Below are 17473 nucleotides of genomic sequence, written 5' to 3'. Positions count from 1 at the left end.
GGCGTTGAAGGTATGTTCTGATGGTGGTGAGAGTGAAGCACGACTGTCTCCGTGGCGCAATTGGCTAGCGCGATCGGCTGTTAACCGAAAGGTTGGAATTTCGAGCCCTCCCGGGAGTGGTGTGTTGCTTTTTTTCCTTTGGGCTGATAGCTCTGAGGAAATGTTCTGACGGTGGTGAGAGTGTAGCGCGACTGTCTCCGTGGCGCAATTGGCTAGCGCGATCGGCTTTTAACTGAAAGGTTGGAGGTTCGAGCCCTCCCGAGAGTGTTGTGTAGCTTTTTTTTCTTCGGGCTGATAGCTTTGAAGATATGTTCTGATGGTGGTGAGAGTAGAGCAGGACTGTCTCCGTGGCGCAACTGGCTAGCGCGATCGGCTGTTAACCGAAAGGTTGGAGGTTCGAGCCCACCCGGTCGTGGTGCTGCGCTTTTTTTCCTTTGGGCTGATAGCTCTGAGGAAATGTTCTGACGGTGGTGAGGGTGTAGCGTGACTGTCTCCGTGGCGCAATTGGCTAGTGCGATCGGCTTTTAACTGAAAGGTTGGAGGTTCGAGCCCTCCCGAGAGTGTTGTGTAGCTTTTTTTTCTTTGGGCTGATAGCTTTAAAGATATGTTCTGATGGTGTTGAGAGTGGAAAAGGACTGTCTCCGTGGCGCAATTGGCTAGCGCAATCGGCTGTTAACCGAAAGTTTGGAGGTTCCAGCCCTCCCGGAAGCAGTGTGTCAGTTTTTTATCTTTGCGCTGATAGCTTTGGAAAAATGTTTTCACGGTGGTGAGATTGGAGCGCGACTGTCTCCGTGGCGCAATTGGCTAGCACGTTCGGCTGTTAACCGAAAATTTGGAGGTTCGAGCCCTCCCGGGAGTGGTGTGTTGCTTTTTCTTTGCGCTGATAGCTTTGAAGATATGTTCTGATGGTGCTGAAAGTGGAGCACGACTGTCTCCGTGGTGCAATCGGCTAGCGTGATCGGCTGTTAACCGAAAGGTTGGAGGTTCGAGCCCACCCGGTGGTGGTGTGTTGGTTTTTTCTTTGCGCTGATAGCTTTGAAGATATGTTCTGATGGTGGTGAAAGCGGAGCACGACTGTCTCCGTGGCGCAAATGGCTAGCACGTTCGGCTGTTAACCAAAACATTGGAGGTTTGAGCCCTCCCGGGAGTGGTGTGTTGCTTTTTTCTTCACTATTATAGCTCTAAAGATATGTTCTGATGGGGGTGAGAGTGGAGCACGACTGTCTCCGTGGCGCTATTGGCTAGCGCGATGGGCTGTTAACCGAAAGGCTGGAGGTTCGAGCCCACCCGGTGGTGAAGCGGCGCTTTTTTCCCTTTGGGCTGATAGCTCTGAAGAAATGTTTTGACGGTGGTGAGAGTGGAGCACGACTATCTCTGTGGCGCAATTGGCTAGCGCGATCGGCTGGTAACTGAAAGGTTGGAGGTTCGAGCCCTCCCGGGATTGGTTTGTTGCTTTTTTTTCTTTGGGCTGAAAGCTTTGAAGATATGTTCTGAAGGTGGTGAGAGTGGAGCAGGACTGTCTCCGTGGCGCAATTGGCTAGCGCGATCAGCTGTTAACCAAAAGGTTGGAGGTTCGAGCCCCCCCGGTGGTGGTGCGGCGCTTCTTTTTCTTTGGGCTGATAGCTTTGAAGATATGTTCTCATGGTGGTGAGAGTGGAGCAGGACTGTCTCCGTGGCGCAATTGGCTAGCGCGATCGGTTGTTAACCGAAAGATTGGAGTTTCGAGCCCACCCGTGGACGGTGTGTCGCTTTTTTTTCGCTTTGCGCTGATGGCTTTGAAGGTATTTTCTGATGGTGGTGAGAGTGAAGCACGACTGTCTCCGTGGCGCAATTGGCTAGCGCAATCGGCTGTTAACCGAAAGGTTGGAATTTCGAGCCCTCCCGGGAGTGGTGTGTTGCTTTTTTCTTTGCGCTGATAGCTTTGAAGATATGTTCTTATGGTGTTGAGAGTGGCGCACGACTGTCTCTGTGGCGCAATTGGCTAGCGCGTTCGGCCGTTAACCGAAAGGCTGGAGGTTCGAGCCCACCCGGTGGTGGTGTGGTGCTTTTTTTTCTTAGGGCTGATAGCTCTGAAGAAATGTTCTGACGGTGGTGAGAACGGAGCACGACTGTCTCCGTGGCGCCATTGGCTAGCGCGACCGGCTGTTAACCGAGAGGTTGGAGGTTCGAGCCCACCCGGTGGTGGTGCGGCGTTTATTTTTCTTTGGGCTGATAGCTCTGAAGAAATGTTCTGACAGTGGTGAGAGTGGAGCACGACTGCCTCCGTGGCCCAATTGGCTAGCGCGATCGGCTGTTAACCGAAAGATTGGAGGTTCGAGCCCACCCGGTGGTGGTGCGGCGGTTTTTCTTCTTTGGGCTGATAGCTCTGAAGAAATGTTCTGACGGTGGTGAGAGTGGAGCATGACTGTCTCCGTGGCGCAATTGGCTAGCGCGTTCGGCTGTTAACCGAAAGGTTGGAGGTTCGAGCCCACCCGGTGGTGGAGCGGCGCTTTTTTTCTTTGGGCTGATAGTCTGAAGAAATGTTCTGCGGTGGTGAGAGTGGTGCACGACTGTCTCCGTGGCGCAATCGGCTAGCGCAATGGGCCCTTAATCGAAAGGTTGGAGGTTCGAGACCACTCGGTGGAGGTGCGGCGCTTTTTTTCCTTTGGGCTGATAGCTCTGAGGAAATGTTCTGACGGTGGTGAGAGTGGAGCACGACTGTCTCCGTGGCGCAATTGGCTAGCGCGATCGGCTGTTAACCGAAAAGTTGGAGGTTCGATCCCTCCCGAGAGTGGTGTGTTGCTTTTTTCTTTGCGCTGATAGCTTTGAAGATATGTTCTGATGGTGGGGAGATTGGAGCACGACTGTCTCCGTGGCGCAATTGGCTAGCGCGATCGGCTGTTAACCGAAACGTTGGAATTTCGAGCCCTCCCGTGAGTGGTGTGTTGCTTTTTTCTTTGCACTGATAGCTTTGAAGATATGTTCTGATGGTGGTGAGAGTGGAGCACGACTGTCTCCGTGGCGCAATTGGCTAGCGCGTTCGGCCATTAACCGAAAGGCTGGAGGTTCGAGCCCACCCGGTGGTTGTGTGGTGCTTTTTTTTCTTTGGGCTGATAGCTCTGAAGAAATGTTCTGACGGTGGTGAGAGCGGAGCACGACTGTCTCCGTGGCGCCATTGGCTAGCGCGACCGGCGGTCAACCGAGAGTTTTCAGGTTCGAGCCCACCCGGTGGTGGTGCGGCGTTTCTTTTTCTTTGGGCTGATAGCTCTGAAGAAATGTTCTGACAGTGTGCTGAGAGTGGAGCACGACTGCCTCCGTGGCCCAATTGGCTAGCGCGATCGGCTGTTAACCGAAAGTTTGGAGGTTCGAGCCCACCCGTGGGTGGTGCGGCGCTTTTTCTTCTTTGAGCTGATAGCTCTGAAGAAATGTTCTGACGGTGGTGAGAGTGGAGCACGACTGTCTCCGTGGCGCAATTGGCTAGCGCGATCGGCTGTTAACCGAAAGGTTGTAGTTTCGAGCCTTCCTGGGAGTGGTGTGTTGCTCTTTTCTTTGCGCTGATAGCTTTGAAGATATGTTCTGATGGTGGTGAGAGTGGAGCACGACTGTCTCCGTGGCGCAATTGGCTAGCGCGTTCGGCCGTTAACCGAAAGGCTGGAGGTTCGAGCCCACCCGGTGGTGGTGTGGCGCTTTTTTTTCTTCGGGCTGATAGCTCTGAAGAGATGTTCTGACGGTGGTGAGAGCGGAGCACGACTGTCTCCGTGGCGCCATTGGCTAGCGCGACCGGCTGTTAACCGAGAGTTTTCAGGTTCGAGCCCACCAGGGGACGGTGTGTCGCTTTTTTCTTTGCGCTGATAGCTTTGAAGATATGTTCTGATGGTGGTGAGAGGGGAGAACGACTGTCTCCGTGGCTGTCGCATTTGGCTAGCGCGATCGGCTGTTGACCGAGAAGTTGGATGTTCGAGCCCACACGATGGTGGTGCGGCGTTTCTTTTTCTTTGGGCTGTTAGCTCTGAAGAAATGTTCTGACAGTGGTGAGAGTGGAGCACGACTGCCTCCGGGGCCCAATTGGCTAGCGCGATCGGCTGTTAACCGAAAGGTTGGAGGTTCGAGCCCACCCGGTGGTGATGCGGCGCTTTTTTTCCTTTGGGCTGATAGCTCTGAAGAAATGTTCTGATGGTGGTGAGAGTGGAGCACGACTGTCTCCGTGGCGCAATTGGCTAGCGCGATCGGCTGTTAACTGAAAGGTTGGAGGTTCGAGCCCTCCCGGCAGTGGTTTGTTGCTTTTTTTTCTTTGGGCTGATAGCTTTGAAGATATGTTCTGATGGTGGTGAGAGTGGAGCAGGACTGTCTCCGTGGCGCAATTGGGTAGCGCGATCAGCTGTTAGCCAAAAGGTTGGAGGTTCGAGCCCACCCGGTGGTGAATCGGCGCTTTTTTTTCTTTGGGCTCATAGCTTTGAAGTTATGTTCTGATGGTGGTGAGAGTGGAGCAGGACTGTCTCCGGGGCGCAATTGGCTAGCGCGATCGGCTGTTAACCGAAAGGTTCGAGGTTCGAGCCCACCCGATGGTTGTGCGACACTACTTTTTTCTTTGGGCTGATAGCTTTGAAGATATGTTCTCATGGTGGTGAGACTGGAGCAGGACTGTCTCCGTGGCGCAATTGGATAGCGCGATCGGTTGTTAACCGAAAGATTGCAGTTTCGAGCCCACCCGTGGACGGTGTGTCGCTTTTTTTTGCTTTGCGCTGATGGCATTGAAGGTATGTTCTCATGGTGGTGAGAGTGAAGCACGACTGTCTCCGTGGCGCAATTGGCTAGCGCGATCGGCTGTTAACCGAAAGGTTGGAATTTCGAGCCCTCCCGGGAGTGGTGTGTTGCTTTTTTCTTTGCGCTGATAGCTTTGAAGATATTTTCTGATGGTGGTGAGAGTGGAGCACGACTGTCTCCGTGGCGCAATTGGCTAGCGCGTTCGGCCGTTAACCGAAAGGCTGGAGGTTCGAGCCCACCCGGGGGTAGTGCGGCGCTTTTTTTTTCTTTGGGCTGATAGCTTTGAAGATATGTTTGATGGTGGTGAGAGTGGTGCAGGACTGTCTCCGTAGCGCAATTGGCTAGCGCGATTGGCTCTTAACCGAAAGGTTGGAGGTTTGAGCCCACCAGGAGACGGTGTGTCGCTTTTTTCTTTGCGCTGATAGCTTTGAAGATATGTTCTGATGGCGGTGAGAGTGGACCACGACTGTCTCCGTGGCGCAATTGGCTAGCGCGTTGGGCTGTTAACCGAAACGTTGGAGGTTCGAGCCCACCCGGTTGTGGTGCTGCGCTTTTTTTCCTTTGGGCTGATATCTCTGAGGAAATGTTCTGACGGTGGTGAGAGTGTAGCGCGACTGTCTCCGTGGCGCAATTGGCTAGCGCGATCGGCTTTTAACTGAAAGGTTGGAGGTTCGAGCCCTCCCGAGAGTGTTGTGTAGCTTTTTTTTCTTCGGGCTGATAGCTTTGAAGATATGTTCTGATGGTGGTGAGAGTAGAGCAGGACTGTCTCCGTGGCGCAACTGGCTAGCGCGATCGGCTGTTAACCGAAAGGTTGGAGGTTCGAGCCCACCCGGTCGTGGTGCTGCGCTTTTTTTCCTTTGGGCTGATAGCTCTGAGGAAATGTTCTGACGGTGGTGAGGGTGTAGCGTGACTGTCTCCGTGGCGCAATTGGCTAGCGCGATCGGCTTTTAACTGAAAGGTTGGAGGTTCGAGCCCTCCCGAGAGTGTTGTGTAGCTTTTTTTTCTTTGGGCTGATAGCTTTGAAGATATGTTCTGATGGTGGTGAGAGTGGAAAAGGACTGTCTCCGTGGCGCAATTGGCTAGCGCAATCGGCTGTTAACCGAAAGTTTGGAGGTTCGAGCCCTCCCGGAAGCAGTGTGTCACTTTTTTTATCTTTGCGCTGATAGCTTTGGAGAAATGTTTTCACGGTGGTGAGATTGGAGCACGACTGTCTCCGTGGCGCAATTGGCTAGCACGTTCGGCTGTTAACCGAAAATTTGGAGGTTCGAGCCCTCCCGGGAGTGGTGTGTTGCTTTTTCTTTGCGCTGATAGCTTTGAAGATATGTTCTGATGGTGGTGAGAGTGGAGCACGACTGTCTCCGTGGTGCAATCGGCTAGCGTGATCGGCTGTTAACCGAAAGGTTGGAGGTTCGAGCCCACCCGGTGGTGGTGTGTTGCTTTTTTCTTTGCGCTGATAGCTTTGAAGATATGTTCTGATGGTGGTGAAAGCGGAGCACGACTGTCTCCGTGGCGCAAATAGCTAGCACGTTCGGCTGTTAACGAAAACATTGGAGGTTTGAGCCCTCCCGGGAGTGGTGTGTTGCTTTTTTCTTTGCTATTATAGCTTTAAAGATATGTTCTGATGGTGGTGAGAGTGGAGCACGACTGTCTCTGTGGCGCTATTGGCTAGCGTGATGGGCTGTTAACCGAACGGCTGGAGGTTCGAGCCCACCCGGTGGTGGAGCGGCGCTTTTTTTCCTTTGGGCTGCTAGCTCTGAAGAAATGTTCTGACGGTGGTGAGAGTGGAGCACGACTATCTCTGTGGAGCAATTGGCTAGCGCGATCGGCTGTTAACTGAAAGGTTGGAGGTTCGAGCCCTCCCGGGATTGGTTTGTTGCTTTTTTTTCTTTGGGCTGAAAGCTTTGAAGACATGTTCTGATGGTGGTGAGAGTGGAGCAGGACTGTCTCCGTGGCGCAATTGGCTAGCGCGATCAGCTGTTAACCTAAAGGTTGGAGGTTCGAGCCCACCCGGTGGTGGTTCGGCGCTTTTTTTTGTTTGGGCTCATAGCTCTGAAGATATGTTGTGATGGTGGTGAGAGTGGAGCAGGACTGTCTCTGGGGCGCAATTGGCTAGCGCGATCGGCTGTTAACCGAAAGGTTGGAGGTTCGAGCCCACCCGGTGGTGGTCGGCGCTTCTTTTTCTTTGGGCTGATAGCTTTGAAGATATGTTCTCATGGTGGTGAGAGTGGAGCAGGACTGTCTCCGTGGCGCAATTGGCTAGCGCGATCGGTTGTTAACCGAAAGATTGGAGTTTCGAGCCCACCCGTGGACGGTGTGTCGCTTTTTTTTTTGCTTTGCGCTGATGGCGTTGAAGGTATTTTCTGATAGTGGTGGGAGTGAAGCACGACTGTCTCCGTGGCGCAATTGGCTAGCGCAATCGGCTGTTAACCGAAAGGTTGGAATTTCGAGCCCTCCCGGGAGTGGTGTGTTGCTTTTTTCTTTGCGCTGATAGCTTTGAAGATATGTTCTTATGGTGTTGAGAGTGGCGCACGACTGTCTCTGGGCGCAATTGGCTAGCGCGTTCGGCCGTCAACCGAAAGGCTGGAGGTTCGAGCCCACCCGGTGGTGGTGTGGCGCTTTTTTTTCTGAGGGCTGATAGCTCTGAAGAAATGTTCTGACGGTGGTGAGAGCGGAGCACGACTGTCTCCGTGGCGCCATTGGCTAGCGCGACCGGCTGTTAACCGAGAGGTTGGAGGTTCGAGCCCACCCGGTGGTGGTGCGGCGTTTATTTTTCTTTGGGCTGATAGCTCTGAAGAAATGTTCTGACAGTGGTGAGAGTGGAGCACGACTGCCTCCGTGGCCCAATTGGCTAGCGCGATCGGCTGTTAACCGAAAGATTGGAGGTTCGAGCCCACCCGGTGGTGGTGCGGCGCTTTTTCTTCTTTGGGCTGATAGCTCTGAAGAAATGTTCTGACGGTGGTGAGAGTGGTGCACGACTGTCTCCGTGGCGCAATTGGCTAGCGCAATGGGCCCTTAACCGAAAGGTTGGAGGTTCGAGACCACCCGGTGGTGGTGCGGCGTTTATTTTTCTTTGGGCTGATAGCTCTGAAGAAATGTTCTGACAGTGGTGAGAGTGGAGCACGACTGCCTCCGTGGCCCAATTGGCTAGCGCGTTCGGCTGTTAACCGAAAGGTTGGAGGTTCGAGCCCACCCGGTGGTGGTGCGGCGCTTTTTTCTTTGGGCTGATAGTCTGAAGAAATGTTCTGCGGTGGTGAGAGTGGTGCACGACTGTCTCCGTGGCGCAATTGGCTAGCGCAATGGGCCCTTAACCGAAAGGTTGGAGGTTCGAGACCACTCGGTGGTGGTGTGGCGCTTTTTTTTCTTTGGGCTGATAGCTCTGAAGAAATGTTCTGACGGTGGTGAGAGCGGAGCACGACTGTCTCCGTGGCGCCATTGGCTAGCGCGACCGGCTGTTAACCGAGAGTTTTCAGGTTCGAGCCCACCCGGTGGTGGTGCGGCGTTTCTTTTTCATTGGGCTGATAGCTCTGAAGAAATGTTCTGACAGTGTGGTGAGAGTGGAGCACGACTGCCTCCGTGGCCCAATTGGCTAGCGCGATCGGCTGTTAACCGAAAGGTTGGAGATTCGAGCCCACCCGTGGGTGGTGTGGCGCTTTTTCTTCTTTGAGCTGATAGCTCTGAAGAAATGTTCTGACGGTGGTGAGAGTGGAGCACGACTGTCTCCGTGGCGCAATTGGCTAGCGCGTTCGGCCGTTAACCGAAAGGCTGGAGGTTCGAGCCCACCCGGTGGTGGTGTGGCGCTTTTTTTTTCTTCGGGCTGATAGCTCTGAAGAGATGTTCTGACGGTGGTGAGAGCGGAGCACGACTGTCTCCGTGGCGCCATTGGCTAGCGCGACCAGCTGTTAACCGAGAGTTTTCAGGTTCGAGCCCACCAGGGGACGGTGTGTCGCTTTTTTCTTTGCGCTGATAGCTTTGAAGATATGTTCTGATGGTGGTGAGAGGGGAGAACGACTGTCTCCGTGGCTGTCGCAATTGGCTAGCGCGATCGGCTGTTGACCGAGAAGTTGGATGTTCGAGCCCACACGATGGTGGTGCGGCGTTTCTTTTTCTTTGGGCTGTTAGCTCTGAAGAAATGTTCTGACAGTGGTGAGAGTGGAGCACGACTGCCTCCGGGGCCCAATTGGCTAGCGCGATCGGCTGTTAACCGAAAGGTTGGAGGTTCGAGCCCACCCGGTGGTGATGCGGCGCTTTTTTTCCTTTGGGCTGATAGCTCTGAAGAAATGTTCTGATGGTGGTGAGAGTGGAGCACGACTGTCTCCGTGGCGCAATTGGCTAGCGCGATCGGCTGTTAACTGAAAGGTTGGAGGTTCGAGCCCTCCCGGCAGTGGTTTGTTGCTTTTTTTTCTTTGGGCTGATAGCTTTGAAGATATGTTCTGATGGTGGTGAGAGTGGAGCAGGACTGTCTCCGTGGCGCAATTGGGTAGCGCGATCAGCTGTTAGCCAAAAGGTTGGAGGTTCGAGCCCACCCGGTGGTGAATCGGCGCTTTTTTTTCTTTGGGCTCATAGCTTTGAAGTTATGTTCTGATGGTGGTGAGAGTGGAGCACGACTGTCTCCGTGGCGCCATTGGCTAGCGCGACCGGCTGTTAACCGAGAGTTTTCAGGTTCGAGCCCACCCGGTGGTGGTGCGGCGTTTCTTTTTCATTGGGCTGATAGCTCTGAAGAAATGTTCTGACAGTGTGGTGAGAGTGGAGCACGACTGCCTCCGTGGCCCAATTGGCTAGCGCGATCGGCTGTTAACCGAAATGTTGGAGGTTCGAGCCCACCCGTGGGTGGTGTGGCGCTTTTTCTTCTTTGAGCTGATAGCTCTGAAGAAATGTTCTGACGGTGGTGAGAGTGGAGCACGACTGTCTCCGTGGCGCAATTGGCTAGCGCGATCGGCTGTTAACCGAAAGGTTGTAGTTTCGAGCCTTCCTGGGAGTGGTGTGTTGCTCTTTTCTTTTCGCTGATAGCTTTGGAGATATGTTCTGATGGTGGTGAGAGTGGAGCACGACTGTCTCCGTGGCGCAATTGGCTAGCGCGATCGGCTGTTAACCGAAAGGCTGGAGGTTCGAGCCCACCCGGTGGAGGTGCGGCGCTTTTTTTTTCTTTGCGCTGATAGCTTTGAAGATATGTTCTGATGGTGGGGAGATTGGAGCACGACTGTCTCCGTGGCGCAATTGGCTAGTGCGATCGGCTGTTAACCGAAAGGTTGGAATTTCGAGCCCTCCCGTGAGTGGTGTGTTGCTTTTTTCTTTGCGCTGATAGCTTTGAAGATATGTTCTGATGGGGGTGAGAGTGGAGCACGACTGTCTCCGTGGCGCAATTGGCTAGCGCGTTCGGCCGTTAACCGAAAGGCTGGAGGTTCGAGCCCACCCGGTGGTGGTGTGGCGCTTTTTTTTCTTTGGGCTGATAGCTCTGAAGAAATGTTCTGACGGTGGTGAGAGCGGAGCACGACTGTCTCCGTGGCGCCATTGGCTAGCGCGACCGGCTGTTAACCGAGAGTTTTCAGGTTCGAGCCCACCCGGTGGTGGTGCGGCGTTTCTTTTTCTTTGGGCTGATAGCTCTGAGGAAATGTTCTGAAAGTGTGGTGAGAGTGGAGCACGACTGCCTCCGTGGCCCAATTGGCTAGCGCGATCGGCTGTTAACCGAAAGGTTGGAGGTTCGAGCCCACCCGGTGGTTGTGTGGCGCTTTTTCTTCTTTGAGCTGATAGCTCTGAAAAAATGTTCTGACGGTGGTGAGAGTGGAGCACGACTGCCTCCGTGGCCCAATTGGCTAGCGCGATCGGCTGTTAACCGAAAGGTTGGAGGTTCGAGCCCACCCGGTGGTGGTGCGGCGCTTTTTTTCTTTGGGCTGATAGTCTGAAGAAATGTTCTGCGGTGGTGAAAGTGGTGCTCGAGTGTCTCCGTGGCGCAATTGGCTAGCGCAATGGGCCCTTAACCGAAAGGTTAGAATTTCGAGCCCTCCCGGGAGTGGTGTGTTGCTTTTTTCTTTGTGCTGATAGCTTTGAATATATGTTCTGATGGTGGTGAGAGTGGAGCACGACTGTCTCCGTGGCACAATTGGCTAGCGCGTTCGGCCGTTAACCGAAAGGCTGGAAGTTCGAGCCCACCCGGTGGTGGTGTGGCGCTTTTTTTGTTTGGGCTGATAGCTCTGAAGAAATGTACTGTCGGTGGTGAGAGCGGAGCACGACTGTCTCCGTGGCGCCATTGGCTAGCGAGATCGGCTGTTAACCGAGAGGTTGGAGGTTCGAGCCCACCCGGTGGTGGTGCGGCGTTTCTTTTTCTTTGGGCTGATAGCTCTGAAGAAATGTTCTGACAGTGTTGAGAGTGGAGCACGACTGTCTCCGTGGCCCAATTGGCTAGCGCGATCGGCTGTTAACCGAAAAGTTGGAGATTCGATCCCTCCCGGGAGTGGTGTGTTGCTTTTTTCTTAACGCTTATAGCTTTAAAGATATGTTCTGATGGTGGGGAGATTGGAGCACGACTGTCTCCGTGGCGCAAGTGGCTAGCGCGATCGGCTGTTAACCGAAAGGTTGGAATTTCGAGCCCTCCCGTGAGTGGTGTGTTGCTTTTTTCTTTGCGCTGATAGCTTTGAAGATATGTTCTGATGGTGGTGAGAGTGGAGCACGACTGTCTCCGTGGCGCAATTGGCTAGCGCGTTCGGTCGTTAACCGAAAGGCTGGAGGTTCGAGCCCACCCGGTGGTGGTTTGGCGCTTTTTTTTCTTTGGGCTGATAGCTCTGAAGAAATGTTCTGACGGTGGTGAGAGCGGAGCACGACTGTCTCCGTGGCGCCATAGGCTAGCGCGACCGGCTGTTAACCGAGAGTTTTCAGGTTCGAGCCCACCCGGTGGTGGTGCGGCGTTTGTTTTTCTTTGGGCTGATAGTCTGAAGAAATGTTCTGCGGTGGTGAAAGTGGTGCTCGACTGTCTCCGTGGCGCAATTGGCTAGCGCAATGGGCCCTTAACCGAAAGTTTGGAGGTTCGAGCCCACTCGGTGGTGGTGCGGCGTTTATTTTTCTTTGGGCTGATAGCTCTGAAGAAATGTTCTGACAGTGGTGAGAGTGGAGCACGACTGCCTCCGTGGCCCAATTGGCTAGCGCGATCGGCTGTTAACCGAAAGATTGGAGGTTCGAGCCCACCCGGTGGTGGTGCGGCGGTTTTTCTTCTTTGGGCTGATAGCTCTGAAGAAATGTTCTGACGGTGGTGAGAGTGGAGCACGACTGTCTCCGTGGCGCAATTGGCTAGCGCGATCGGCTGTTAACCGAAAAGTTGGAGGTTCGATCCCTCCCGGGAGTGGTGTGTTGCTTTTTTCTTTGCGCTTATAGCTTTGAAGATATGTTCTGATGGTGGGGAGATTGGAGCACGACTGTCTCCGTGGCGCTATTGGCTAGCGCAATCGGCTGTTAACCGAAAGGTTAGAATTTCGAGCCCTCCCGGGAGTGGTGTGTTGCTTTTTTCTTTGTGCTGATAGCTTTGAATATATGTTCTGATGGTGGTGAGAGTGGAGCACGACTGTCTCCGTGGCACAATTGGCTAGCGCGTTCGGCCGTTAACCGAAAGGCTGGAAGTTCGAGCCCACCCGGTGGTGGTGTGGCGCTTTTTTTGTTTTGGCTGATAGCTCTGAAGAAATGTACTGTCGGTGGTGAGAGCGGAGCACGACTGTCTCCGGGGCGCCATTGGCTAGCGCGATCGGCTGTTAACCGAGAGGTTGGAGGTTCGAGCCCACCCGGTGGTGGTGCGGCGTTTCTTTTTCTTTGGGCTGATAGCTCTGAAGAAATGTTCTGACAGTGTTGAGAGTGGAGCACGACTGTCTCCGTGGCCCAATTGGCTAGCGCGATCGGCTGTTAACCGAAAAGTTGGAGATTCGATCCCTCCCGGGAGTGGTGTGTTGCTTTTTTCTTAACGCTTATAGCTTTAAAGATATGTTCTGATGGTGGGGACATTGGAGCACGACTGTCTCCGTGGCGCAAGTGGCTAGCGCGATCGGCTGTTAACCGAAAGGTTGGAATATCGAGCCCTCCCGTGAGTGGTGTGTTGCTTTTTTCTTTGCGCTGATAGCTTTGAAGATATGTTCTGATGGTGGTGAGAGTGGAGCACGACTGTCTCCGTGGCGCAATTGGCTAGCGCGTTCGGTCGTTAACCGAAAGGCTGGAGGTTCTAGCCCACCCGGTGGTGGTTTGGCGCTTTTTTTTCTTTGGGCTGATAGCTCTGAAGAAATGTTCTGACGGTGGTGAGAGCGGAGCACGACTGTCTCCGTGGCGCCATTGGCTAGCGCGACCGGCTGTTAACCGAGAGTTTTCAGGTTCGAGCTCACCCGGTGGTGGTGCGGCGTTTCTTTTTCTTTGGGCTGATAGTCTGAAGAAATGTTCTGCGGTGGTGAAAGTGGTGCTCGACTGTCTCCGTGGCGCAATTGGCTAGCGCAATGGGCCCTTAACCGAAAGGTTGGAGGTTCGAGCCCACTCGGTGGTGGTGCGGCGTTTATTTTTCTTTGGGCTGATAGCTCTGAAGAAATGTTCTGACAGTGGTGAGAGTGGAGCACGACTGCCTCCGTGGCCCAATTGGCTAGCGCGATCGGCTGTTAACCGAAAGATTGGAGGTTCGAGCCCACCCGGTGGTGGTGCGGCGGTTTTTCTTCTTTGGGCTGATAGCTCTGAAGAAATGTTCTGACGGTGGTGAGAGTGGAGCACGACTGTCTCCGTGGCGCAATTGGCTAGCGCGTTCGGCTGTTAACCGAAAGGTTGGAGGTTCGAGCCCACCCGGTGGTGGTGCGGCGCTTTTTTTCTTTGGGCTGATAGTCTGAAGAAATGTTCTGCGGTGGTGAGAGTGGTGCACGACTGTCTCCGTGGCGCAATCGGCTAGCGCAATGGGCCCTTAATCGAAAGGTTGGAGGTTCGAGACCACTCGGTGGAGGTGCGGCGCTTTTTTTCCTTTGGGCTGATAGCTCTGAGGAAATGTTCTGACGGTGGTGAGAGTGGAGCACGACTGTCTCCGTGGCGCAATTGGCTAGCGCGATCGGCTGTTAACCGAAAAGTTGGAGGTTCGATCCCTCCCGGGAGTGGTGTGTTGCTTTTTTCTTTGCGCTGATAGCTTTGAAGATATGTTCTGATGGTGGGGAGATTGGAGCACGACTGTCTCCGTGGCGCAATTGGCTAGCGCGATCGGCTGTTAACCGAAAGGTTGGAATTTCGAGCCCTCCCGTGAGTGGTGTGTTGCTTTTTTCTTTGCACTGATAGCTTTGAAGATATGTTCTGATGGTGGTGAGAGTGGAGCACGACTGTCTCCGTGGCGCAATTGGCTAGCGCGTTCGGCCATTAACCGAAAGGCTGGAGGTTCGAGCCCACCCGGTGGTGGTGTGGCGCTTTTTTTTCTTTGGGCTGATAGCTCTGAAGAAATGTTCTGACGGTGGTGAGAGCGGAGCACGACTGTCTCCGTGGCGCCATTGGCTAGCGCGACCGGCTGTTAACCGAGAGTTTTCAGGTTCGAGCCCACCCGGTGGTGGTGCGGCGTTTCTTTTTCTTTGGGCTGATAGCTCTGAAGAAATGTTCTGACAGTGTGCTGAGAGTGGAGCACGACTGCCTCCGTGGCCCAATTGGCTAGCGCGATCGGCTGTTAACCGAAAGTTTGGAGGTTCGAGCCCACCCGTGGGTGGTGCGGCGCTTTTTCTTCTTTGAGCTGATAGCTCTGAAGAAATGTTCTGACGGTGGTGAGAGTGGAGCACGACTGTCTCCGTGGCGCAATTGGCTAGCGCGATCGGCTGTTAACCGAAAGGTTGTAGTTTCGAGCCTTCCTGGGAGTGGTGTGTTGCTCTTTTCTTTTCGCTGATAGCTTTGGAGATATGTTCTGATGGTGGTGAGAGTGGAGCACGACTGTCTCCGTGGCGCAATTGGCTAGCGAGATCGGCTGTTAACTGAAAGGCTGGAGGTTTGAGCCCACCCGGTGGAGGTGCGGCGCTTTTTTTTTCTTTGGGCTGATAGCTTTGAAGATATGTTCTGATGTTGGGGAGATTGGAGCACGACTGTCTCCGTGGCGCAATTGGCTAGCGCGATCGACTGTTAACCGAAAGGTTGGAATTTCGAGCCCTCCCGTGAGTGGTGTGTTGCTTTTTTCTTTGCGCTGATAGCTTTGAAGATATGTTCTGATGGTGGTGAGAGTGGAGCACGACTGTCTCCGTGGCGCAATTGGCTAGCGCGTTCGGCCGTTAACCGAAAGGCTGGAGGTTCGAGCCCACCCGGTGGTGGTGTGGCGCTTTTTTTTCTTCGGGCTGATAGCTCTGAAGAGATGTTCTGACGGTGGTGAGAGCGGAGCACGACTGTCTCCGTGGCGCCATTGGCTAGCGCGACCGGCTGTTAACCGAGAGTTTTCAGGTTCGAGCCCACCAGGGGACGGTGTGTCGCTTTTTTCTTTGCGCTGATTGCTTTGAAGATATGTTCTGATGGTGGTGAGAGGGGAGAACGACTGTCTCCGTGGCTGTCGCAATTGGCTAGCGCGATCGGCTGTTGACCGAGAAGTTGGATGTTCGAGCCCACACGATGGTGGTGCGGCGTTTCTTTTTCTTTGGGCTGTTAGCTCTGAAGAAATGTTCTGACAGTGGTGAGAGTGGAGCACGACTGCCTCCGGGGCCCAATTGGCTAGCGCGATCGGCTGTTAACCGAAAGGTTTGAGGTTCGAGCCCACCCGGTGGTGATGCGGCGCTTTTTTTCCTTTGGGCTGATAGCTCTGAAGAAATGCTCTGATGGTGGTGAGAGTGGAGCACGACTGTCTCCGTGGCTCAATTGGCTAGCGCGATCGGCTGTTAACCGAAAGGTTCGAGGTTCGAGCCCACCCGATGGTTGTGCGACACTACTTTTTTCTTTGGGCTGATAGCTTTGAAGATATGTTCTCATGTTGGTGAGACTGGAGCAGGACTGTCTCCGTGGCGCAATTGGATAGCGCGATCGGTTGTTAACCGAAAGATTGCAGTTTCGAGCCCACCCGTGGACGGTGTGTCGCTTTTTTTTGCTTTGCGCTGATGGCATTGAAGGTATGTTCTCATGGTGGTGAGAGTGAAGCACGACTGTCTCCGTGGCACAATTGGCTAGCGCGATCGGCTGTTAACCGAAAGGTGGGAATTTCGAGCCCTCCCGGGAGTGGTGTGTTTCTTTTTTCTTTGCGCTGATAGCTTTGAAGATATTTTCTGATGGTGGTGAGAGTGGAGCACGACTGTCTCCGTGGCGCAATTGGCTAGCGCGTTCGGCCGTTAACCGAAAGGCTGGAGGTTCGAGCCCACCCGGGGGTAGTGCGGCGCTTTTTTTTCTTTGGTCTGATAGCTTTGAAGATATGTTTGATGGTGGTGAGAGTGGTGCAGGACTGTCTCCGAAGCGCAATTGGCTAGCGCGATTGGCTGTTAACCGAAAGGTTGGAGGTTTGAGCCCACCAGGAGACGGTGTGTCGCTTTTTTCTTTGCGCTGATAGCTTTGAAGATATGTTCTGATGGTGGTGAGAGTGGACCACGACTGTCTCCGTGGCGCAATTGGCTAGCGCGTTGGGCTGTTAACCGAAACGTTGGAGGTTCGAGCCCACCCGGTTGTGGTGCTGCGCTTTTTTTCCTTTGGGCTGATAGCTCTGAGGAAATGTTCTGACGGTGGTGAGAGTGTAGCGCGACTGTCTCCGTGGCGCAATTGGCTAGCGCGATCGGCTTTTAACTGAAAGGTTGGAGGTTCGAGCCCTCCCGAGAGTGTTGTGTAGCTTTTTTTTTCTTCGGGCTGATAGCTTTGAAGATATGTTCTGATGGTGGTGAGAGTAGAGCAGGACTGTCTCCGTGGCGCAACTGGCTAGCGCGATCGGCTGTTAACCGAAAGGTTGGAGGTTCGAGCCCACCCGGTCGTGGTGCTGCGCTTTTTTTCCTTTGGGCTGATAGCTCTGAGGAAATGTTCTGACGGTGGTGAGGGTGTAGCGTGACTGTCTCCGTGGCGCAATTGGCTAGCGCGATCGGCTTTTAACTGAAAGGTTGGAGGTTCGAGCCCTCCCGAGAGTGTTGTGTAGCTTTTTTTTCTTTGGGCTGATAGCTTTGAAGATATGTTCTGATGGTGGTGAGAGTGGAAAAGGACTGTCTCCGTGGCGCAATTGGCTAGCGCAATCGGCTGTTAACCGAAAGTTTGGAGGTTCGAGCCCTCCCGGAAGCAGTGTGTCACTTTTTTTATCTTTGCGCTGATAGCTTTGGAGAAATGTTTTCACGGTGGTGAGATTGGAGCACGACTGTCTCCGTGGCGCAATTGGCTAGCACGTTCGGCTGTTAACCGAAAATTTGGAGGTTCGAGCCCTCCCGGGAGTGGTGTGTTGCTTTTTCTTTGCGCTGATAGCTTTGAAGATATGTTCTGATGGTGGTGAAAGCGGAGCACGACTGTCTCCGTGGCGCAAATAGCTAGCACGTTCGGCTGTTAACCAAAACATTGGAGGTTTGAGCCCTCCCGGGAGTGGTGTGTTGCTTTTTTCTTTGCTATTATAGCTTTAAAGATATGTTCTGATGGTGGTGAGAGTGGAGGACGACTGTCTCCGTGGCGCTATTGGGTAGCGTGATGGGCTGTTAACCGAAAGGCTGGAGGTTCGAGCCCACCCGGTGGTGGAGCGGCGCTTTTTTTCCTTTGGGCTGCTAGCTTTGAAGAAATGTTCTGACGGTGGTGAGAGTGGAGCACGACTATCTCTGTGGCGCAATTG

The 17473-nt window shown here is 53.7% G+C and overlaps 2 non-coding genes across 2 annotated transcripts; both read left to right on the top strand.

The window, feature by feature from the left end:
• The first annotated feature begins 4917 nt into the window (after positions 1-4917).
• TRNAN-GUU (transfer RNA asparagine (anticodon GUU)) lies at positions 4918-4991 on the top strand. The gene has a single exon. It is a non-coding gene; the product is annotated as a tRNA-Asn (tRNA).
• A 10990-nt stretch (positions 4992-15981) lies between these two features.
• On the top strand, positions 15982-16055 carry TRNAN-GUU (transfer RNA asparagine (anticodon GUU)). The gene has a single exon. It is a non-coding gene; the product is annotated as a tRNA-Asn (tRNA).
• Positions 16056-17473: the final 1418 nt, after the last annotated feature.

Source organism: Rhipicephalus microplus, unplaced genomic scaffold (assembly GCF_043290135.1).
Source record: "Rhipicephalus microplus isolate Deutch F79 unplaced genomic scaffold, USDA_Rmic scaffold_179, whole genome shotgun sequence".
NCBI lineage: Eukaryota > Metazoa > Arthropoda > Arachnida > Ixodida > Ixodidae > Rhipicephalus > Rhipicephalus microplus.
This window is presented reverse-complemented; position numbering and strand designations above follow the sequence as displayed.